Source organism: Dromiciops gliroides, chromosome 1, assembly GCF_019393635.1.
Source record: "Dromiciops gliroides isolate mDroGli1 chromosome 1, mDroGli1.pri, whole genome shotgun sequence".
Lineage (NCBI taxonomy): Eukaryota > Metazoa > Chordata > Mammalia > Microbiotheria > Microbiotheriidae > Dromiciops > Dromiciops gliroides.
The window spans coordinates 735,190,854-735,215,835 of record NC_057861.1 but is presented as its reverse complement, the minus strand read 5'-3'; the positions used below and the strand labels follow the sequence as shown (position 1 = coordinate 735,215,835).

At 41.2% G+C, this 24,982-nt stretch overlaps 1 protein-coding gene across 4 annotated transcripts in view; it reads right to left on the bottom strand.

Annotated features, from left to right (window-relative positions):
- The window catches only part of PRICKLE2 (prickle planar cell polarity protein 2), a 366,874-nt gene that overhangs the window by 67,285 nt on the left and 274,607 nt on the right, over nucleotides 1–24,982 (bottom strand). The gene's annotated exons all lie outside the window — the stretch shown is intronic.

Sequence of the window (24,982 nt, the reverse complement as noted above, 5' to 3'; positions counted from 1 at the left end):
TTAAAGCTGCTTCTTGGCATCTAACACAATCCTCAGGTACCTCAGTCTCCGCCTCCTCCCAAAGCCCTCCAGGCTTTCTTCCCCTGCTGTTGGCAAGGAAGCAACACAACAGGCTGAAGGCTGGGAGGGCACTTTGCTCATTCCCGGGCTCTTGAGCGTGTAATTAGAAATCATTATTAAGGTTTTGAGAACTTCTGGGAACACTCATGTTTGTGATTTTTGGGTATCTTCTCGGGCTTTGTCCTGATGCCCGTTTGGAAAGTCACCAATGACCCAGGGTTGCCCAGATGAAAGAAAAGAGGCTCTTAAAAACTTGGCAAAACCCGTGGTGGCAGCAGGAATGCCAACGTGTGGGGAACAACGGGATAAAAAAGAAAAGGATCCCAAACACAAAGTTTGCGGGATCCAGAGGAGGGTGGGGGGAGGGGAGATCCTACAAGCTGTTCCGATGACGTCATGGAAAAACTCACTTTTCAAGAATCCTTTGCCATCACCCACGGCTTCTGAGAAGACGGAAGGCAGGGAAATCAAATAAACTGGATCAGTTGGATTCGACTAATGTAATGTTCTGTGAGTTTCTTTTGTAGGTGGTCAATTATTTTGAGAGTGTTAGGTGAAGAGCCGGAAAAAATCTAAATGCATTCAAGAAGCAATATTCAGAGTGACAGGTAACCTCTTAGCTTTGACATAACCAGTTTAAAAAATACAAAAAAGTCATCTTGATTTTTTCAGATGTATCTTTATGTATATATGAATATATGTCTATATGATAGATAGATAGATCAGTGTATGTGTGTGTGTGTGCGTATGCATGCATCATCTTAATAGAGAGCCAAGGCTGTACATAAACAAACTTCTTATTATAGAATCACTGAGTTTGGAGCAGTGGCTTCTTTGCTATATCCCCAGGGGCATTTGGCAAGGAGAGACACAGACACAATACAGAAAGATGGGCCCAAATCACCTTATGTTCCTCCAGTTCATTAATAAGTGCAGGGATTAACAACACTTGAGTCTCAGATGCACAGCCCAAGTCTTACATTAATTTAGGACTAAAAGCTAACCACTGGCCAATCATCTGCTTGTATGTGAGAAGGGGAAGGTGGTGTGATGGGCAGGGCACTGGATTTGAAATGAGGGAGGCTGGGGATATAGGAAGCAGCCAGGGGAGAAAATCCCTCTTCCAATAGGTTTGCACCTTCTCAGAAAACCTCACAGGGCTGCCCGTGACATTGAGAGGGTAAGTTACTGATTTGTTCGGGGTCACATAGCCACAAGTGCCTTGACCCGGGTCTTCCAGGCTTCCAATCTCCTACACCACATGGCTAGGAAAACCTGGTTTCAACTGCGGGTTCAGAAACTTACTTGCTGTGTAACCCTGACATGTCACTTCACGTCTCCCTGAGCCTCGGTTTCCTCCGCTTTAAATGAAGAGGTCAATCTTGATGCCCTCTGGAGTCCCTGCCCAATCTAAGTCTGGGATGCTATGATTTAAGATCCTACATCAGGTCCTCTTTTCGTATAAGCCATTCCTCTTGGGTAGTATGCCAAGTGTAATGAATGAATCCTGTCCACTCTGGACTCTGGGGATGTGGGGGTGGGGGATGCCCTGGGCCACTCAGGCTAGTTACCCGCTGAAGGGCTTTTGGCTCAACATCAATTCATCAACCTCACCATTCCTGTTATGTTTATATCATGTTAGGAGCAATTATTAATATTGAGTGATTCATTATTCATGCTGGAATAATAAGGATGGTACAATTACAGCTTGATTGTGTGTGTGCGTGCATGCATGTGTGTGTGTGTGTGTGTGTATGTGTGTGGTGTGTGCTCAGCTCTGCACTCCAAAGCCCTCCCTGGGGGCTCTTGGGAGCTTAGAAAGCTCAGTCATATTCTTGTGCTCAGCTCCTAGGCCTATGTACAGCTGGTTGTGCTGCGCTTTTGCAAAATCTCCCCCAGGCCAGATATACACCAAATCAAATGGTCTGGGCTTTGCAATAGCTTCTTCCTTTTTTTTTTCTTTTCTTCATTTTAAAATATAGGTTAGTGTACAGGAAAATGAGACAATGACTGCAAAGTATTTTGAAAATCTTAGCATGCTTTACAATAGTTTTTTAAAAATTATTATTACTGTTACTGTATAGTGTGCTTTACAGATCGCTAGCTATGGAATAAGGAATACTAAGATCAAATCCTGCTTCTGACACAGTCCCTCCCTAACTACCATGTATTTCTTTTGTCTTTAATCTTTATAAATATGATATTTGTAAAGTGTTTAGGACAATATCTAGCACATAGTAGGTGCTTAATAAATCAATCTTTCCTTCCATGCTCACTCCTTTCTTTCCTGTCTTCCTTAATCCCTACCCTCCATCCCTCTTTCTCTTCCCTCCTTCCTTTCCCCCTTTTCTTCCTCCCTCCCTCCTTTTTCTTTTCTTCCTTCCTTTCCTCCATTTGCTACCTCCTTCCTTCCTTCCTTCCTTCCTCCCTTCCTTCCTTCCTTCCTTCCTTCCTTCCTTCCTTCCTTCCTTCCTTCCTTCCTTCCTTCCTTCTTTCCTTCCTTCCCTCTTTCTTTCTTTCCTTCTTTAAGCCCCTTGAAAGCAAGGGCTCTTTCCTTTTTTGTCTATCCTCAATGTCTAACACAGTACCCAACATATAGTGAGTATTTAATAAATCAATCAACAAGCATTGTTGACTGATTGATTGATTGATTGATTGATTGACAGCCTTTCAGGGCCACAGGCAATTATCTAAGATTCAGGTGAGTAGCCCATCTGCATCAATGGAGATGAGTTCCCTATATCAGTAAAATCAGAAGTATTGACCAAAAAAATTAATTATTATCAAGCTCATAAAAATAAAACCACAATACAGGTTTAAGTTATGAGATTTTGTGAGATGGTCATCAGACAGAAATCAATGTCTATGGGCCAATTTCAAAATTGTTTAGATGATTCACCAGTGAGATTGACCTTTATCTCAAAGCCATCTGATGATCTAGTCAACCAGTTCCCCTCATTGCCATTCTAGACTCTTGAGAGAATCATGGATGGAAAAAAGCTTCGGAAATCATTTAGTTCAAACCTTTCATTTCACAGATAGAGAAAATGAGAAGCCCAGAGAAGTGGTGACCCATTGAAAATAATCCGGCCAGCTAGTGAACAGGAAGAGTACTAGAACCCATGACCCTGATTTCCTAATCAAGGCCATTTCCCATTTCACCAGGAGCTCTAGCCTTTATGAATGCCATGTCACAGGCCAGCCTGATTACTCCATCACTTATTTATATGTTCAGTTCACCAGCCTGAAGCGACCCCAAAGTGTAACGGACTGCTTCAGGGAGGGGTGTGGGGCACCCCATTACTATACGTGTTCATGAAAAGATTGGATCACAACTTGTCAGAAGTGTTAGAGTAGATTTATTTTCACTTATGGGTTCAATTGGATGCCCGATGAAGTCCCTTCTGACAATGACATTCTTTCATCTTCTGTCCTCTGAATACTTGACACTAAATTTGTCAGTCAACAAACATTTATTAAGTGCTTACTATGCACTAGTTGTTGGGTATACAAAATGCCCCTCTCTCAATCCAAGTGAAAATCTACTGAAAATATCCTCTTAAGATGAGGCTAGAAGAAAAATTGATGATAATAAATGCCTATTGATGAATCCAGTCTTTAGAATAGTTTGATTATCCAGGAGGAGAAATACATTCCTTTAGCATTGTCCAAGAATGGTCCCCTTTTCCCCTTGGCAATCTTCACCAGCGTACAGAGGGAAACAGATGGATTGGAGAGAGAAGGCAAAAAATAGCTATCCTGAATTCCCGATCTGTTTCTGGCTGAATTCGGAAATGGTGAATATGTTTTCCCTCCATCCTTCTCCATAATAAAACTACTGTATGGCCCAAAATAAATAGAAAGAAAGCAACCAGTGAGGGGAAATATTCTGTGTACTTCCTGGCACTACAAAAATCCATTTGGCTCCAGCCCTGAAAAGGCCTGTGTCTGATTTCTTTTTGCCCAAACATATTTTACTCACTAATGTCTATGAGGAAATAAACAAGGCTCTGGACAACAACTGTTGGTAAGCCAACCTCGCCCACTTGGAGCCTTCTTTGTCCTGTCAGTTTCTTCACTGAGCATGAGTGTCCCCACCTCCAAAAGTCAGGGGGACGTTCATTGTCAGACTTGGACTTTGTCTAGGTGAAGTGATCCACCTCAGGGTTTCTTAACCTGGGATTCATGAACCTTTTGGAAAATTTGGATAGCTTTATTTCAATATACTTGGTTTCTTTTGTACTCCTGTGGTTTGGGGGGGTTGTGTTTTTGGCATTGAAAAGCATTATTCTGAGAAGGGATCCATAGCCTTCAGTAGATGATCAAAGGGCTCCATGACAGAAATTGTTAAGAATACCCACCCTTGGGAGACTTTCCCTTCTCTAAGGGCACTTCAGACGTAGAGAGTTGGCTTATGGAATATGGTCACAAGAGTCTTGGTTAAGGTCTTGGCTAAGCCCTGGCTGGCTAGAAGTTCATTTCCTCTCAGGGCTGAGAAGAGATTTAGAGAGAATAAAGAGAGCGAGGCACTGGGGCCTCACCCAGTTTGCAACCAATTTGTGCTTGTGAAGAAGGAACCACCGATTTGACAGTCTTTCTCCCCGACACACAGAGAGTTACGTGTTGGTGGGGGAAGTGTCAGAAGGGGGTGGGGGACAGGAGTTTTGATTTGGGGGAAAAGCACAATAACAAATAATGACATAGGGCACCAGAGAGCCTTAGCAGTTTCCAAAGGACTTCCACTCCCTTCTGTTTCTACACCCCTACTTCACAATGATCTAGCAAGGTAGGTAGGGCAGGTATAGTACAGGATGATAGTGCCTCAAATCCCACCTCTGATCCTTATCACCTTAGTGTCCTCATCTGTAAAATGCAGATAATCCCACCTCCAGTGCCATCATAAGGCTGTTTGTGAAGCCCAGTGAGACAAAGGGTGGACAGTTATGTGAACCTTAGAGAACTCTAGAAAAATCAGCTTATTAGTATTGGGGAAACAATGTGTACACCTATATAGGTTTAAATATAAGATGTGGACAGAGAAAAGAGCTGGGTTTTGCCTCTATCATACCTGTGTGACTGTGGACAAGTCATTTAACCATCTGCCTCGGTTTCCTCATTGATAAAATGGGGCTTATAATAACACCTACTCCTTAGGGTTGTTATGAAGATGAAATAAGATAATATATGCATGGTGCTTGGCACACCTTAAAGTGTTATATACAGGTTGGTTATTATTGTGATTATCATGACTACCTCCATTTTCTAGTTGAGGAAATTGAGGTAAAGATAGATGAGGTGACTTGGTCTTCCGACTTTTGAGCCTAGAACTGTCCCCCTCTGCCTTCCCCCCCATGCCCCAACCATTCCCACAACCACACACAGTATTTCATCTCTCATCTCTGGGTCTTTGCGCAGGCTGTACCTCATGCTTGGAATGCAATCCTTCATCACTTCTACCTCCTAGCAGCCTTCAATGCTCAGCCTAAGCACCACATCCCACATGAGGCTTTAAAAATGTATTTTAAAAAAAAGTTTTACTGATTTATTTGGTTTTTTACATCACAAACACTTACAGATTGCTCCCACTTGGTGAAAGGTCTCTTCTAACAAAGTGAAATAGTTAAGTAAAACTAACAATGTAGTGATGTCATTTGAAAGTGCATGAAACAATTCACATCTGTAGCAACCCCTCTCTATTAAAAAAAGAAAATAAAAAGAAATGTATTTTCTCTCCCTTCCAACCCCCTACCCCACTGGGGAGGAAGGAAAGAAAAGAAACCATTTTCTGTAAAAGGAAAAATGCAGTCAAACAAAACAAATTCCCTTAATGGCTATATAGAAAGCTTTATATGCATCTGTCTCATCTTGAAGCCTTAGTCCATCACCTCTCTGTAACTGACAGCATGGTTCATCACCAGTTTTCTGGAATCATTAATGGCTATTGCATTGATCACAGCTCTTATGAGTCCAAAGTTGAAGGCTGTTCCTGATTCCTCCCCAGCACCCCAGCCATAAGTGCCCCCCACTCCTGAAATTACCTTATAATTTAAAAAAGTATCCTAAATCTAGACCTGCAAGGGACCTCATAGGCTATCTAGTCCAATACCCTCATTGGACAGATGAGTAAAATAAGACACAAGGAGGTTGAGCAATTTGCTCAAGGTCATACCAGCAGCAAGGAGCAGAGACAAAATTTAGAGCCAGCTTCTTCCTTTTACATATCTTATTTTTCTCCATATGTGCACATTTGTTACTCCTGATAGACTGTAAGTTTCTTGAGCAGAAGGGCTGCATCCTTATATCCTTAGCACAGCTTTTTAATAAGCTGAAAAGAATACCCCAGGTCCAAATTTGGACCCGGGTCCAAATCCTGCTTTTGATGAGACCAGAGCCTCAGTTCTCCCATCTGTGGAAAAAAAGACTTGATGACCCATGAAGTCAGCGTCTTCCAAACCTATGGACTTTCTTGTTGCTACGCCAGGGAAGCTCCTTACCAAATGGTTAAAGTCTTTGAGGCCAAGTGAGGAAACCTATTATGGGAAGGACTGGGAGGCAATCTAGGCTGAATCCAGAAGGAAGCCAAGTCATGGGGAAAGGTCAGACCTTGGTTCCTCTCACATCCCAAGGTCCTCAATCTCCTGTTTTGACTTCTAGTGGGAGCCCCACCTGCCAGGTAGAAGAAGAAGGGGTAGAGGATTCAGAATGCTTAGAGATGGAAGGTACTAAAATCTCATCTCTGGCAGGCTATGCCATGCACTGAAATGTGGGGAGGATTTTACAGAAGCGTGTATTAACGGAGGGACTAATCACAACATTGGGTTTTTATTTCCTGGTCTCCCTAGCCTGCATTTTAAGACACTTAGAACCTCCTTGGCTCTCAGTTAATCTACCTGCTACATGGAAAGGCAATCAGTGGTGACCCCAGAGGAGGAATGACAAGCAGAAATGGACCACCTTGGAGAGCAGTGTCATGGAGAAGCCAAGCCATACAACACAAAGCATTTCGCCAGTACCAAGCTGGTTTTTCTTGTTGTTTTGTTTTATTAAAAGTGCCCACTGCTTCCCTAGGTGAATATTTCCATAATAATTCATTTAGCAGAGCAATTTTGAGCAAAGAAAATGGATAATTGACTCCTTCTGCCTGTTTCTGTCTCCCATCCCTTTGCAAAAATTCTCTGGTTCAAGATTTCCACAAATGAATTTCATTAATGGCTTCTGAGAGAATAAATAACACCCCATCTTGCAATACCTTCAATGCCCGCCCCAATCTCTTCTCTTAGATACCCAGATTCCCATTTAAATTAGTTTACCTCTGAAATAATTGGTGGGGGGGGGAGGGAGGGAATCACAGTCTGATACCTAAACAACGTCTCTGTCATACTTACCTCCTTCCCACATGCTTCAGATCAAAATTGGAAATAAAAAGCTTATTTGGGGGGGGCAGCTAGGTGGCGCAGTGGATAGAGCACCGGCCCTGGAGTCAGGAGTACCTGAGTTCAAATCCGGCCTCAGACACTTAACACTTACCAGCTGTGTGACCCTGGGCAAGTCACTTAACCGCAATTGCCTCACCAAAAAAAAAAAAAAAGCTTATTTGGGGGTTGCAACAGAGGTGTTTCTGAAAGGAGAAAGTGAGGGGCTATGTTGGACCAATTTCCCTTCAGGCCCTGGCTCCCCCAACACACTGCTGGATTCTCACACAATCTTTGGAAAAAATGGGTCAGGGGTAAGAAAGAAGCAAAGCAAACCCAGGCCATCCTCTTCATTTATGCCAGGGGTAAGCAATTTAAGTGACTTCCGTGTTTAAAAAAAGGAAAGGAAAAGAAAGGAAAGGAAAGGGTGAGGGAAGAAAATGACTGACAATGTGATATTTCTTTATAAAGATGGTGGAGAACAACTCTTGTAGGAGAAGCCAGAAAGTTCTTTAAAGTCAAGCCAACTGCATTTGAATAAATGGAGGGAAATGATCCCATTAACTCCCTAGGTTCATGTACTGTCATCTCAAGCCACATTAATGAATCTTTCTCTCCTTCCCATGACTCCTTCCTTCATTCCCCTTTTAAAGTCCATTCTTCATTCAGAAGATTAAACTATTTCAGTTAGGATCTACATTTCCTTTTGGTTAAGGGAATTATCTGTTAGTTAACAGCTTCAGCCTGTCTTTAAGAAAAACAAACAAAAAAACCCTTCAAACTCCTAGGAATCTAAAGAAATAGCTTTGAATTGCAAAAGGAGTGTGGGAGCTGAAGTGGGGCAGGGTGTGGATCTGGGGGATCTGACTTCTGCTTTATATGTAAACTCCCTGTGGGCACACAGGTCATTTAACATTTCTGGGTCAGGGCAGCTAGGTAGCACAGTAGATAGAGCACCGGCCTTGGATTCAGGAGTACCTGAGTTCAAATCCGGCCTCAGACACTTAACACTTACTAGCTGTGTGACCCTGGGCAAGTCACTTCACCCCAGTTGCCTCACGAAAAAACAAACAAAAAAAAAACATTTCTGGGTCTCAGTTCCTTATATGAAAAACAAAACAACAACAAAGCATGAGGGTTTTGAAGTAGATTCCCTGAGGTCCCTCTGTCTCTACATGCGCAATTCCTAGATTACAGCTGTTAGGTTACATAGCAATTCCCCCACCTTGCCTTTCTCAGTCCCCTTAGAAGGCAGCTAGGTGGCACAGTGGATAGAGCACTGGCCCTGAAATTGGGAGGACCTGAGATCAAATCTCACCTCAGACACTTATTAGTTGAGTGACCTCGGGCAAGTCACAACCCCAATTGCCTTAAATATCTGGGGCCATCTCCACTTATCCTGATATATATCCTGACACTGGCCCCAGATGACTCTGGAGGAGAGAGTGAGGCTGGTGACTTTGCATAGCCCTCCCTGACTTAAATCCAATTCTCTGCAAGTCATGACATCAACTCCCCATTGTCATGGTCCTCTTTGAGAACAAAGGACAAACAGCAACATCCCCTTAGATCAGAGACTTAGACCTGCAAGTGACCTTACAGGCCTGGTCATATGAGTAAGGAGAAGCAGGAAAAAGTTTCAGGCCCAGGTCCTAACTCCAAATCTAGTGTTCTTTCTACTGCACCCAAAGAATGTCATCTTGGGTAACTCACTTCAACATCTTTGCCTCAATTTCCTCATCTGTAAAATAATCTGGAGAAGGAAGTGGCAAACAACTCCTATATCTTTGCCAAGAAAACCCCAAATGGGGTCACAGAGAGCCGGACAATCAACAAAACAACAATGAAAACAAGCTGAAAACTGACCCCTAGCACCCTCCCAAACAGCCTTGTAATAAGAGAAGCTAAGTGGGACAGTAGCACTGGTGCTTAGCCTTTGGAACATCTGCTTCACACCAGTCCCATTCGTGAGGCTCTGGACAACCATTTAACCTCTCAGACTTGGTTTTCTCATCTGCCAAATGGGGATAGTAATAGCATCTCAGGTGTATTGTGAAGATCAAATGGGATAATCAGTACAGAGTGTTTTGCAAACATCAAATACAATGTAAATGTCGGCTATTATTAAGTACTTTGTATTCATTATATTTGTATATATACATACATAAAAAACTCAATTGTTGTTGCCCAGGGTCATACAGCTAATAGTCTGAGGCTAGATTTGAACTCATAACGATGAGCCTCCCTGACTCCAGGCCCAGTGCTGTGTGCACTATGGCGCCACCTAGCTTGCCCAAGATAACAAGTACAAACCATTTAAAAAGCTCCTTGGAACCTGGGGGATTTACTTTTTATCCACGGTGCCAGGCACAGGGTTAGATGCTTGTCGATTTGATTGATTAAGCATGGTGCAGGTAAGCAGGTGTCTGAAAATCCAATAATTAAAGACCCTTCCTCTTTCTGCAACTGAGAATTGATTATTTTGCAGCCTGAAACTAGCCTCAAGGTGCCCTAGAAAGCCCATGCTTAGGGTGGGCCTCTAGCAAAAAAAGACAGTGCAATTCACACATTCTTGACAAATAGAGGGCTACTATCTCTTACTCAGGGGCAGGAAGCTTGGGTTTTAAAAAGACCAGGAATATTCCCTGTTAACATAAGTATCAGCAAACACAACTCCAATGAATTCACATGCCCCAGTTCTGTCTTCAGGTCTAGGATATATGTATACTTATGAATAAAGCAATATTTTAAAAATGCATTTGCAGTAAGACACAAGGGTTCTCACTTTCTAGGGCTTTAAAAAACAACAACCCAACCTTACCAAGGTCACGAACTGGTATTTTCTCCACCACCTTCAGACAGTTCCTTTTTTAAGACCTTGTGAATAAAAGGTCCAACTCTGACCTCTTCTAGACATTGAGGTTATCTTTTGGCTAGACAGGATAAAACGCCTGTTAGGAACAGACACAAATGGATGATTCTACAATACCCCAGGGGTCTTCATTTCAAAGGGCACCTAAGTCAGGTAGAAAAACTATGCATTTAATTCTTCCTGTTACCAGAACTGATGATGATTCAAGATCCTCATGCTACCACAACACATACATTTAAATATTAAAAATATGCACGCACAGTGAACCTATGCATGCAAGCATACATTTATGCAAACATTTGTTACCAATACACATGTGCACTGCACACATGTGCATATATATATATACACACTTACATGTATATGCAAAAAATATATACTGTATACATATCCTTATATGTACACATAGTCAACATTCTAACATCATGCCATTGTAGAAACAACATTGACTCTGGGGTCAGGAGACACTAGTTTGAATTCTCTTTTTGCTACTCAGTAGCTTTAAGATCATGAGCAAATTACTTAATCTTCCCAGGTCTCAGTCTCCTTATCTATAAAGCGAGATTTCTTTAGATTTAAATAATCAAAATATTTAAATACGTATGAATAAAATTAAGTTAAAACATTTAAAACCAATTCCAAAGGCTGGTGTGTAGATCCAATTAAATGATGTATGTTAAAAACACTTAGCAACCCTCACAATGCTGCTATGTAAATGTCAGGTGTTAATATTTGTTCTGTGGATTTTCCACAGATAATCTATAATCCTATCTTGGCTTGCCACAAACCTTTAGAAGGCTACTGGTTCCCCGCACTGTCCTGCCACTGCATGCCCAAGCAATTCAAATCTCAATAAATCAAACCTAATTTCAGAAGGGATCTTTGCTCTGCCCATAGTGAGTCAGGATACCCCAATGCCAAACAAAAACTTTGGATTATCTCACACTGTGGTTCTTCCTTATTAATATAGAACAGAGATGAGAAATCTTTGGGGATTGGGAAGGCCACAGCCAGCTAGCCTCCTTCTGATTTCAGGTAACCTTTTAATTCAATTCAACAAACATTTACTAAGTGTTTGTTATTATGCTGGTCACTGGGGCTGCAAACATGAAATAAGATACAGTTCTTGACTTTGAGGAGGCTACAATCTAATTTTTATGATTATTAATAATGTTAATAGCTAATACATTAAGTTTGCAAAGAACTTTGAATATATTCTCCCATTTCATTTGATCATCTAAGCTACCTACTTACTATCTGACAAAATTATAATGATAAATGCTTATTGCAAACTTCGAGTGGCCAATGCCCTTATGGAAATATATCACGAAGACAGAACCTCAATGTTAAATTCAAGCAACTATTTTTGGTTATCTTGCTTAAGGTGGTATCATTCTGGCTACTGCTTCTAGAGGCCAGAAACTAATTTCCCCCGGGTAGCTTCCATGCTAAAGCTTCTGCATGGTTAAGAAAAAGAGCAGTTGAAAAGCTATGAACAGTGATTAATCTGCTAATTATTATTTCACAGGGCAGTGATAACAGATGATAACTTATCAGCCCAGTGAACAGTGGGATAGAACCAGGACTGTTAGCCTTCATTAACACTCTTCTAACAAGCAACTCAGCCTCCCTCCCTCCATCCCCTTTACTTCTCCAAGCTCTCAATCTCTGTGTGCTAGCCTTTGAATCTTTGCTTAATCTTCTTCCTCCTTATCTGTCTATTATTTGGAACTGCAGAATATTATTTTATTTATTCCCCACCATGGTGTCAGTAATCCCTGATAGAAAAAAAAAGACTTCCCACTTCTGACATAAACACTATTAACTAGACTTTGAGTCCATGCTGTTTATCATATACAGTTTTTTATATGTCTGAAAGTGGGTGTATCAATGATTTTTTTTTTTTACTTAGGAAATAATGATCTTATTCTATTTCTTTACCCATCTGTTCCTTTACCTAAAATGAGCCTATTGAATAAGAGGCAAAGAGACTCCTAAGATAACTTAGGAAAGTAGAAGCTGAAGGGATTCTTGAGATAAATCGAACAGCTTTAGAAAATGAAGATCAACTGCTTGAATGTCCATAAACATCCTGCTTGTTTGCCTCATCATGGTATCAACTAGCACTGAGGTTCCTGAAGACCATGGCATCAGGGCTCAAACTGTCTGGTAGGTCATGTACCAAGCTGGAAAGATTTAAGGTTTAGATGAGCTGTGTCAGAACGTGACCAGCCTATCAAAGTTCCAAGAGGTTCATCTCCAGAACTTTGTCATGAGGAAGAGGGTTTTTTTGGAAGGAAGCGGAGAGGGGAAGCTAACAACTTAGAAAGTCTATCCATTAAGGTGTGAAGGGATAGGGTTCTTCACCAATAAAGAGAACACTCATGCCGGTATAATTATAGATATTTAAAATATTGAAATAAAAATTTCAAATCCTTTAATGCATGATTTCTTATTGTCAATTGAATCAAGTGCAAATTTCTTAGTCTGGAGTTGGTAGTTTTCCATCATCTATCTTTCCTATACTATTCTTTCCAGTCAAAGTAGACTATTTGTCCCCCACCCCCACCCCCCATGTACACACATACCCTGTACTTTTCTTCCCCTACGCCTTTGCTTATAAGTTTCAAATAGCTGGAATTCTAATCCCTAATGAAGAGTTAAGGCACTAATCTTCATAGATGATTTTCCAGGAATACCATGAACATTCTATCAACATGTGATAATGAGAACATAATGAACTTTTCTTTGTGCTAATGAAGGACAGCAGAGATGTGAATAGCAGAGCTGGCAATTCTAAAATGATTAGTATTTATTATAAGAACCAATTATATGATTATTTTTTAAAGAAAAAAATAGACTGCTATGTTGCTTTGGCCCACATTAAGAGCAGTGGGTATTCTCTGGGCATCTGCCAATGAAAGACAGGGTGAAATGGCCCAAGACTGTGCAGAGTGGCCATAGGTTTGTTCACAAAGTGGTCACAGGTGGATCTGGTATTTAATTGGCATAAGGAGCTCTGACCCTTTGGCAATACAGGTTGGCATTTTCTCTGCTACCTACAGTCTTAGGGAATTTCCTCAAGTGCTGAGAATAGTCACATAGCTGGGTTGTATCAGAAGTAGGATATGAACTCAGTTCTCCTTGGCCCCAAGGCCAGTTCTTTCTGACAAGCTCACCACACTGTTTCTCAAAGTGGTCACAGAAAGACTTGGAGCTGAAGGGGACCTTAAAAAAAATCAGAGTCCAACCCTCTTATTTTACAGACAAGGAAACTGAGGCCCACAGGAGTTAAGTGACTTAGCCAACAATACACAACTACTAAGTAGCAGAACCAGGATATGAACACACATCCTCTGACTCTGACTTTAGGTCTCTTTCTACAGCCCCACGTGTCCTTGGTAATTTGGGGATAATTAACAAATCTAAATCGCAAACAACCTCAGAGGCCATCTAATTCAACCACCCCACTTTACTGATGAAGAAACCAAGCTTGGGTAAAGTATACAAGGTCCTGCAGGCAGAAGGTGGAAGGGCTGAGTTTGACATGTGGTCCTAACTCCAAACCTGGAGCTGTTTTCACTGTACAATCAGTTCCCTTCCTTCTCATCATTTCAGGGTATTGCCTCGTTTGTTCTCAGTAATCTTTGACCAGAGGGAGGCAGCTTTAGAGAAGCTACATGACTTGTTCCAGATGACACAGGGAAAGCTTCACTGTGGACAGAAGATCTAAGACACCCTTCCCTGCCTTCTGCTCTCCCATGTGGACAGGGTGATTCCTCTTCTGGAATCTATGCCCCAAAGCACAGCTTGAAATGTTCTCCTTCAACTCAGGGGAATGGTGTAGAAAAAACCCACTGGGCTGGAAGTCAAGAACTAGGGCTTAGCTCAGAAACAAGCTCTATCAAGTTTTCTGTGCCTTATCCATAAAGTCAGAGGTGTCAAATAAGCGGCCCTCCTCAACTCCTGAGGGCATCCCAAACCAGATTACAATGTAACTGGGCAATGTTTTCATGTATTATCATCTCTCCCCCCCCCCCATTCTACTATGTTATGGAAATGCTTGTAAATTCAGAATACATTTTTTAAAAGCCAAGAAAAAAAGGTAAAAATACAATAGAATATAGATAATGTTAAAACGTGATCTTTTAAGTTAATATCTGGCCCACAGGGAGCCCTATGTACAATTTAATGGACCTGTTTGGGTAAAGAGTTTCACAACTCAAAGCTACTTCTTGAACCCAAGTGGATGGTTCCAATATCTCTCCATATGCTATAAACTCAGGTTAGTTTTTCCTTTTCCATTTCAAATCAATCTCCTGGAAAGTTAATAATGGATTAAATTCAATTCAACAAATGTTTTCCCAGCATTTATAATATAAATGGCACTGGGTGAAGAGGAGGGGATAAAAAAGGCAAAAACAAGAATCCCTGCCTCATGAAGATTACATTCCACTGGGGGAAAACTTGTACAAAGGTAAATAAATACGGAACAGATACAAAATAAATAAAAAGGCAAGTTCAAGAAAAGGGGGCCCTAACATCTGAGGAAGGTTCAAATGTAGGAAGTGGCACCTGAGCAGTGCTTTAAGAGATTCTAAAAGGCAAAGGTCATGAGATAATGCACTCCAGACTCTGGTGACCACCAGAGAAAAAATGTAAAGTCAGGAGATGAAAGTGAACTGAACAGAAGAGTGTAATATGAAATGACAGATATCATGCTCAGCACATCCTAAACCAAGGGGCTTCCTCTAGAAGACTGCTCTTCCCTCCTCTTGATTTTCCTATGTCTATTAGTGGTATATTAACTTCCTCATCACTGAGACTCAAAACCCTAGGGCCATATTGGATTCTACTCTTTCTTGCTGCCATATACACAGCTAGTCAGTATCTAAGGTGGAATTTGAACTCAGGTCTTTCTGACTCCAGGTCTGGCGCTCCACCCACTGCACCACCTAGCTTTGCATATAAGTAAACACTTAATAAATGTTTTATTCGTTCATTCAAAAAATATGCCTTTCTCATAGTGTCTTGCATACAATAAGGGCCCAATAATTGTTTGCTAATGAATACATGAACTAAAGAATCATTAAAAGCTAAGTTATGAAATCAAAATTATGGATCTAATAACTAGCTCCCCTCAATCACACCTAAACATTTTGTTCTAATTATTCTTTGTAATGGCAACACTAAATACATATGACTTGAGAGAGGTGGGGTGAAATTCTGCAGTGAAGTTGGTTCTTCCAGGAACACAAAACTTTTTTCAATGTCCAGTTATGCAAATGTTAATACCCCAAAGGGTCTAGGGTTGGGGCAACTGGAGTTGGATTGGAAACAGCCCTGTTCAATCTGATGATTCTTATCTTCAATAGCATTGAAGAAGGTCCTTGAGGACAGGGCTAGTTTTGTTCTTGCTTTTGTATCCTCAGGAACCAGCACACTGGGCTTATATTAAGTGTTTGTGGAATTGAGTCTAATTCTTCTTTAAAAAGTTTTACTTCCTTTTGTTTTTACATCAGTTATTTTCTCCCACTCTCAAGATTCTCCAGGGTAGAAAAGAAAAACAGTTACACAAAATAAATGGGCAAAATGACTAAGTCTGATAGCATATGCAACATGTCACATACAGAATACTCCAGCTTTTTACCCAGAGGCAAGAGGTCTGTTACATCATTCATTTTCTGCAAACAGGATTGGTCAATATGCCTAGACTGCCTTTCAGTGTTTTTTTTTTTAAATTGTAATAAGTAGTCTTTGTGTGTTTTGTTTTTCCATCTCTGCTTTCTTCACTCTGAATCAGTTCATACAAGTCTTCCCACATGTCTCTGAAATCCTCAAGATTTCTCTTTCTTATGGTGCAATAGTATCCAATTACATTCAAACACAACATGTTTGGTCATTACTCAATCAATGAGTACACAATGTTTCCACTTGTGTGTATGTGTTTGTGTATTTTGCTACCACCCCGAAATGCTACTCTTAATATTTTGGATTTGTAAGTCTTTCTTTCTGTCTTTGACATCCTGGGCCTATATTTCCCGTAGAGGGATCTCTGGGTAGTTAAATGATTTTTCCCATATCTTTCCAAATTGTTTGCATGTCGTTTTCCCCAATTAGAATGTGAGTTCCTTGATGGTAAGGGCTGTGATTTTGCTTTCCTTGCTGAGAGGCTGGAACATAGTAGCGCTTAATAGATTTTTTATCTCACTGGTCTTGGCTTCATCATTTGAAAATGAGGGGCTTGAGCAGGGGCTGTCTTTTGCCTTTTTTGTATTCTCAGTTCTTAGTATAGTGCTGGGCACACATAAGATGCTTAATAAATAAATCTTACTATCAAGCACAGGGGTTTAATGACCACTTATTGGATAGGGTATAATGGGGAGTCCATTGGTCTACAGCAAGGGTTCTGACCAAGGGACAGTTTTCCAGAGCATAAGATCACTTACTGATCTGCAAAAAGAGAATTAATGTCCCTGAATGAATTCTAAGGTAGAGTTACAGATATTGCATGAAATTAGAAACCCATCAGAAGCTGAGGGTCCACACATGAAGAGTCACTTGCTTGCTTCAATAGATTGTAAGCTTTCTGAGGGCAAGCACTATTTCATTTTTGTGCTTGTCTACCTACAGCACATTACATGCCTTTAAAACATACTTATTGATTGACTCAAATGATCTCATTAGGCTCAGTTCTGACCCAACAGTGTGGTTGTCACGAAAGCTATCAGGTCTTGCTTCATCAACAATGGGCCTGTTTGTATAAGAAATCATTGAGAAATCTGAGATGACAGTCCTACTCCTAATCTTCTGCTATTCTACAAGGCATTTATGGAAATAGTTAGAATCATTTACCTTTCAGACTGAGCACTGGGAAATCCAATAGTTACTCTTCCTTCTCTGGCTTGTAAATGAGCTAGGGCTTGAATGGGAATCCCATACAGCAAACATCAGCAACAAGTCTGTACAGGTCCAGTCTGCTCTTGTAGTGCTACTCCCTGAACTCATCTGGCAAAGTACTTAAGGTCCCAGGACCAGAGGAGTTCGAGGCCCATCTCTGACAGCTCCATTAAAAATGAGTTTATTAATTGGCAGTTTTATTTAAGGCTGCACACTGATGCATACTTAACATTGTCATCCGGTGACATCAGTGCATTTCAAAGGCCAAAGTTAACATTATATGCTCCTGGAATAGCTTCCCATCAACAGTGTGGGAGGCCAGTTTGGAGCTTCATCCATCCCTTAACCCCCCAGAATCAAATCCATTTGAGAGAAGGAAAGTGGGAGACAAAGAGAGAGACAGACAGAGAAAAAGAGATGGGGAGAGAGAGGGAAAATACTAGTAGTATCATGTGAGATGCAATTTAGGAGAAATTTAATCTAATTCAGTCTCGGTAAGAGATGTCCCAGTGGTATCAACAATAGTATCATTCTGCTTCCATTCCAGGCTCAGCATGCTTAGAAAGGGGTGATGGGGAGAAGGGTGTAACAAAGATGAGACTCAAAAAAGGATGGAAAGTCTAATGATGGTTTTTATGGGTTTTTAGCAGGTTCATTAGGTTCTGTTTTCCTCCCTAGGGCTGTCCCTACTGGGCATAGAGAAAGAAACAACTTTGTCTTCTCCCTGCCTCGCCACCCAGCAAAAATAGCTACTCAAATATAAAAAGCTGCAAAGTATGAGTTGACTGAAAGTGAATGGTGACCCCAATGGATTGGCATCATGACCCCTGAGCCAGGGGTGGCGAATGAGAGCTGTATAATTAATGGTATGGCCACCCTCAACATGACAGCATCATCAGGGCTGATTATGGGGGAAGGGGAGGGGAAGAAGAAGTAAAGGCCCCTGGAAGGAATTAAAAATCATCTTTGTTTCCATTTTAATAAATGGATATGCCATGTATCCAGTTTATAGCTTGGAATGCACTTGCTTGCTTCATCTTAGGCTGAACAGGGATGGAGGAAGGAGGGTTTTAACTCTTTCATGACCCCACTCTTAGCTTCTGGGGACATTCATTAAAAGTCTGGGTGCATAACAATAATAGCTAACACAAATCGCTTTAAGCTTTATGAAACACTTTAAATACATCATCTCCTTTGATCCTCCTAACAACCCTGCTATTATTAGTTCCGTTGTACAAATGAGTAAACTGAGGTTCAAAGGGGGAAAAGTGGTTTACCCCTGGTCACGTAGCTAGCATGAAATCAGATTCTAGCCTTAGCCTTCCTGAATCTACTTTCAATAACCTATCTGCTATGGCACCATCTTCTTTTGTTTTGTTTTGTTTTGTTTTTTTGCGGGGCAATGAGAATTAAGTGACTTGCCCAGGGTCACACAGCTAGTAAGTGTAAAGTGTCTAGAGCTGGATTTGAACTCAGGTCCTCCTGAATCCAGGGTCAGTTGTTTTATCCACTACACCACCTAGCTACCCCCATGGCACCATCTTTTGAACAAAAGCTATTGAAGTGACCCCTAGCAGAACAGTGAGATGGAAAGGAATTAGGGTGGAGTGGGGAAAAAAGCGCAAGACCTAGACTCAAGTCTTGGCTCTGATACTTGTTGTACAACCTTGGGCAAGTGCTTTGTTATCTCCCTAGGTCTTGATTTCATCATCTGTAAAAGGAGGAGCTTGGGCAAGGAGTATCTTTTGCCTTTCTTTGTATACACAGTGTTTAGTACACAGTAAGTACTTAATAAAAGCACAGTGACTATCAAGCACAGAGACTTGATGACCACTTGTTGGGTGGGGATTCCACTGACCTAGAGCGGAAGTTCTTAACCTGGGGTTCATGAGATTTAAAAAATCTATTTGTACAACTTTACTTCAATATACTTGATCCTTTGTAATCCTATATATTTATTTTATGCATTTAAAAACATAATTCTGAGAGGGGCTTTAGGCTGCCAAGTGGGTCCATGAAATAAAAAAAAAAAAAGTTAAGAACTTCTCATCTGTGGGTTGGACTAGTTGATTACTGAGGTCCCTTCTGACTCTCAGATTCTGCGACTGTAACTAGTTGGTCATCAAGGTCACATTTGGCTCCAAATCCTGTGAAAGTAGCCGCTTGGGATGTGCTAAAATGAGATAAAGAGACGCTAAATGGTTGGGAGGAAGCGCTCTGGTTCTTGAGGCTTAGAAAGGCTGCTTTCTTTTCGCACTTAACAGGGTAAGGGAAGCCAGAGGTAGTGAAGAAAAATCATTGGATTCAGATAACATGAGAAGATTTGTATGAATGGATACAGAATGAAATATGCAAAGAAACAGAAAGCAAGGGGACAATTCACCCAGTGACTACAACAATGACAATAAATAGATTGCTAAAAGGAAGCTAAACTCTGAGTAATTAAAAAATCCAGAATGATCCCAGAAAACAAGGAAAGATACTTTTCTCTTCGCAGAGGCAGAAAACTGAGAACATAATATCATGATATCAATTGCTTTTGTTTAACTGGTTTTTGACTTAGGAGGTGCAATGTAGGGGATTGGGGGGGGGAATGGACATATTCACAAATGACAGTGATATAGAAACAAAAGGCATCATTAACACATATTTCTAAAAAGTCAAGTCAACAAGCATTTATTAAGCACCTACTACATGCCAGGCATTGCGCTAAGTGCTGGAGATTCAAAGAAGCAAAATCATCCCTGGTTTCTAAGATCTCATAGTCCGATGAGGAAGGCAACATGTAAATGATATACAACAAGATCTACACAGGATAAATTGGGGATGATCTCAAGGGACAGGCACGAGCATAAAACAGGTCTGGTGATTTAGAGCCAAGTAGACCTTAGAAATCATCTCAATTCAGCCTTTTTAGTTTTTTACAGCTAGGTTCCAATTAGTATGAAGAATGAATCCTGTCAGGTGATCACGTGTTCCAATTCACTCTATTAAAGTTATAATTATGTAGAATATGGTCGTTGGCTCCAGCCTAATGGAAATATGCAGTGTGAATTCGGATGATGCTGTCACTTCACGGGAATCATCATTTGTACTCATCTGGACCCAGTTGAGGAATCTGAGACCCAGGGAGGTTAAGAGGTAGTGCCACGCTCTGAAGCCATATCCCATCACTCCGAATCCAGTATTTCCCCCACTCTGCCAGAATAAGCCATACTCTAAGCAATACATAGGCAATACTACATATTGGTCATGTGTAGACTCACGAAGTCCTAGAACTGAAAAAAAATCTTGTCTGAAGCATTGATTCCTTCTATAGCATCACCAGCAAAAGTGGTTATTTAGCCTCTGCTTAAATACTCCTTAATTTAGGGCTGCTCTAATCGTCAGAACGCATCCAACCAAAACATGCCTCCCTGTAACTGCCACACATTATCCCTGGTTTTCCACTCCAGGGCCACGTAGAACAAAAGGAATCTATTCTCCCTATGACAACTATTACAATATTTGAAGATGGCTATCATCTTCTCCAATCCCTAGTTCTTCTTCCAGGCTAAACACTCTTATTGTACCCAATGTACAATCAGCTGCTCTCTAGCCACTCTCTTCATGTAGCTTGAATCTGTCTCGAAAACCACGTGCTTACGGTTGAATATACCAATCACTCAACACCAGGGGACACTTCAGAGATGGCTTTAAGGGTGGAGTAATCAGGCAAGATGAAGAAGCCATATATGCCATCCTTACTATATTTGAACAGGGTTACTTCAGGCCCTCAATCCTTTCTGAAACTGCACAGTGATTGACAGGAGACAGTGAAAGACTGAGGAAAAGACAGTAGGTAGTTGGTACATATGGCATCAATTAATGGTTAAGATGCCCATGTTCCAATGTTCTTCAGACCCTCCATGAACTGATTCCAATGATGGGAAATGGCTTGATTTGCCCCATTCAGATAGAAGACTGGGAACCTATAAGGTCAATTCAGGGGGGTGATTAAGTTGTTCATCATGCTAAAAAACAAAACAAAACAAAGAACAGTGACAGAGGTTTTTTGGTTTGTTTTTGTTTTATTTTCTTTTAGATCATGGAAAAATAGTAAAGGAACAGAAAAAAGTTATCAACAACACTCCTCAATGAGTTAAGCTTCATTGTCCTTCTCTGGCAGAGAAAATTCAAACTTCTCCGAAACTCCCAGTTCTAGTAAAGAAGGCACAGCCTAGGCCTCAGCTGGGGAGCTGTTCCCTTGCTGCTAGCCCCACAGACTTAGTCTGTAACCCATCTTTCTTTACATTCCCAATCAGGATAGCTCCCACAAACTCCTTGTTTGGTTAGCCTCTACTCGGTATACTGCAGTCAAGCACTCAACAAAGCCTTCCAATTATCCTCTCCTCTCCCTAGGAGTCCCCCTCTCAACAATCAATAAATTGGGCCAAGTGAAATGGAATCATTGTTCTCTTTCAATGCGTGTTTGTATTCCAGGCTGAGGTATCTTGGGAAATGTAGTCCTCTCCCAACTTGGCCATGGCTGCTGCAATATGGACTCTTGGCCAAATAGCAAAATCCTGTACAAGGCAAGTCTGTCTTCTGAGATATTGAGTAACTGGCACTTCATTATGAGGCACTCAGCTATAAAACCATCCTGTCAGAGACTTATGCCATTGAAAGTAGAAAGCGGCCTCAGCATAGCTTGGATTGAACATTTAAAACAATGCTTTTGACAAGGCAGAGGATTAGCACATCTTTTCCTCAAACTACAAGGATTATCAGACTCCTAAAGAAAAGAGCACTATGGATTTTTTTTCCCAAGGCCTTTTTCATAACTGACTACTTACATGCTGGGCTGTTTTATCTCCTGAACCATTGAAAAGGGGCTGTTTGTGGGACTGCCTCTGTCAATTTGGCTACAAAAGCCTTGTGATTTCCCTCTCTGAAAACTATCACTACTTTGTTACGCTCTCTCACTCAAAACCCCTGGTGCCTTTGCTAGGAAAAGTGGGCATTTGTGTTTCAAAATATTCAGCAATTCACTTTAAAAAAAAATCCCCAAACCCAACCCACAAACGGCTTTGCTTGGTATTCAAAGGCCTCCACAATGTAGCACTTTCATCTATGCAAAGCTCTTTATATATATTTATGCCTAGGCAGTTGGGTGGTACAGTGGACAGCCTGGAGACAGGAAACCTTGAGTTCAAATCTGACCTCAGACCACCGAGCAAGTCCCTTAAACTGTCAACCTCAGTTTGCTCATCTGTAAAATGTAAAAAACAGTAGCACCAATCTCCCAGGGTTGTGGGTGAGGATCAAATGAGATAACATGCATAAAGTACTTTGAAAAACTGTTATCATTCACTCATTTGAACTCACATCTTCCTGACTCCAAGCACTACACCATAGTGGCTCTTTGGATTGGCTTCTACCCCAATCGTTCCCTACTCGAGTGGTTCCCTTCCTTCAAGGCTCAGTATAACCTCATCCACGCAATCTTCCTTGATCTATCCTATGATCCCGCAGCCCCCAACTGGATATTCGTATCATGCCAATCTGAGCTCTTATCTGCCCTTAATCATAAGATAATTTGTGATTATTTCTACATGTGTCCCATCTTTTACTCCCCTGTAATCTACTTGACAGGGGCGGAGGCCTGCTTCATTACTACAGCTGGGCCTTGAGCACATAAATCATTTGATAAATATTGATTGAATGAAACTGACTTTCATTTAAGTCTTTATCATTTATGCCATTCTCTTCTGTACACGTGAGCACATGTGTATAGATGGGAGGAATATCTATTTCCCACTAACTTGGTATGGTTAGAAAAGACCCAGAAAGGTCCCCTTTCCATTGTAACTGAAATTCTTCCATAAGAGATTCACTCCTTTGTGTAAAGCACTGCCCTTTACTCATGATTCCTTTCTTAAAAAATGTAAATACTCCAGAGAAGAGTAATATGTTAAGTCCTTAAAACCATAAATCAAATACATTTGACGGATTCTATTCAACCTTAAACAGAATGCCAAAAGACAATGTTCTCTAGGGCTATTCCTATCTATGCTACGGGCTGGTGGAAGCTAGTAAACTTTTAGATAAGATGGAATATCTCATGCGGTTTTCAATAAATTCACATTGCTGCATTCCTCCTTTCCATAGAATTCCCCATCCCCTTCCATATATCTCCTTACCCATCATCACTCCCACATAGCCTTTCTACACAAATCTACCGTTTCCCAGCAAATCTTCCATTTCATAAATCAGAGCATGTTAGGGCTGGAAGGAATTTCAGTAATCATAAAGTCCAACCCTCCACATGCTGTGGACAAGGAAACTGAGGCCCAGTGAGGTTTGCATCCAAGGTGAAATAGCTGTAGGGTCAGGGGGAGAACCCAGGACTTTCCCTTCCCAGTCCAATCTGACCTCAAAATGACTAGACCAGTTTCAACCTAAACTTTTTCACAAACACAGAATTTCCGGGTCAGAAAGGACCTCAGAAGTTATTCAGTCCAACCAATACCTGAACAAAATTCTCATCAACAAGATCCCAAATAAGAGGCTTTGCTTGGAGCTCTCCATTGAGGGGGGACTCACCCAGGAGGCATTGAAAAGACTGAAGTATTTGCACCCTAGCTATCTGAGTGACTTTGGGTAAGTCATTTCCCCTCCTCTAACCATCATTTTCCTCAATTATAAAATGAAGGGGTTGGACTAGATGACCTAATCGATGAACCTATGACCCCCTGAGAGGCTATTCCACTTTGGGATAGGGCTACCCACCTTATCCTACCTCTCTGCTTACACTTTTCCTTACCCCATCCCTCTTCTACCAGTCAAACAAATAGCTCCTTCTGCTGCTAGTGCAACAGCTGTAATCAGTTGTCTTAATTTTACCTTCCCACTGTACCTCTCGTTTTCTCTCTTTGACTCCCAATGGGGACCCCAGACTATAAGCCAGTGAGAGAGTGATTTGGGCCAAGAGTAGGGAGACTTCTCTCTTCTGAGCTCTTTCAGCATGCATGGGCATGCATATCACAGCATATGTAGGTCAGTCCTTAGCCACGGCTCTCATTGTTCCATTGTCTGGCCTTCCCAACTAGACTGTAAGCTCCCTGAGGAAAGGTCTGTGTCTTCTACCTTTTTGTATCTTCTGAATTGCCCAGAACAACCTACATGTCCAACGACGGATTGGTTAACCTTATAGTTAACAATGATACTTGATAGACAGTCATTATAAAGGGCTGCTGCATTCTAGCCCTACACAAGGCTGAAGATTGTTTCAGGTTCTGGTCCAGAAAATAATTTCTTCCCATATCATGATGGATAGAAAAGAAACGTGGAGTCACAAAGATCTGGTCTTGAACGGTGCCTCTGATACTAGCTAGCTCTGTGACTTGGGGAAATCACTCAGTCTCTCTGATCCTTGTTTTTCTCATCTGAAAAAGGGGGATGAAAATAATAGCACCTAAACTTACAGGGATGTCATGAGGGTTAAATAACATGTTAAAGGGGCTGTGCAAAACTTAAACCATTATGTAAATGGATAAATTATATAAGCTTGTATGATAGAAATATGAGTTATTTGTTGTTGTTGCTGTTGTTGTAGGACAAGTTAAAATAACAAGCCATTCTCTTCCCCCTACTCTTGATACTACCCTTGTCCCCCACAACACAGGGAAAAGGGAGGATGGACAAGGAGACAGATCATGAGAAAAAAAGCCTTCTGGGGGGCAGCTAGGTGGCGCAG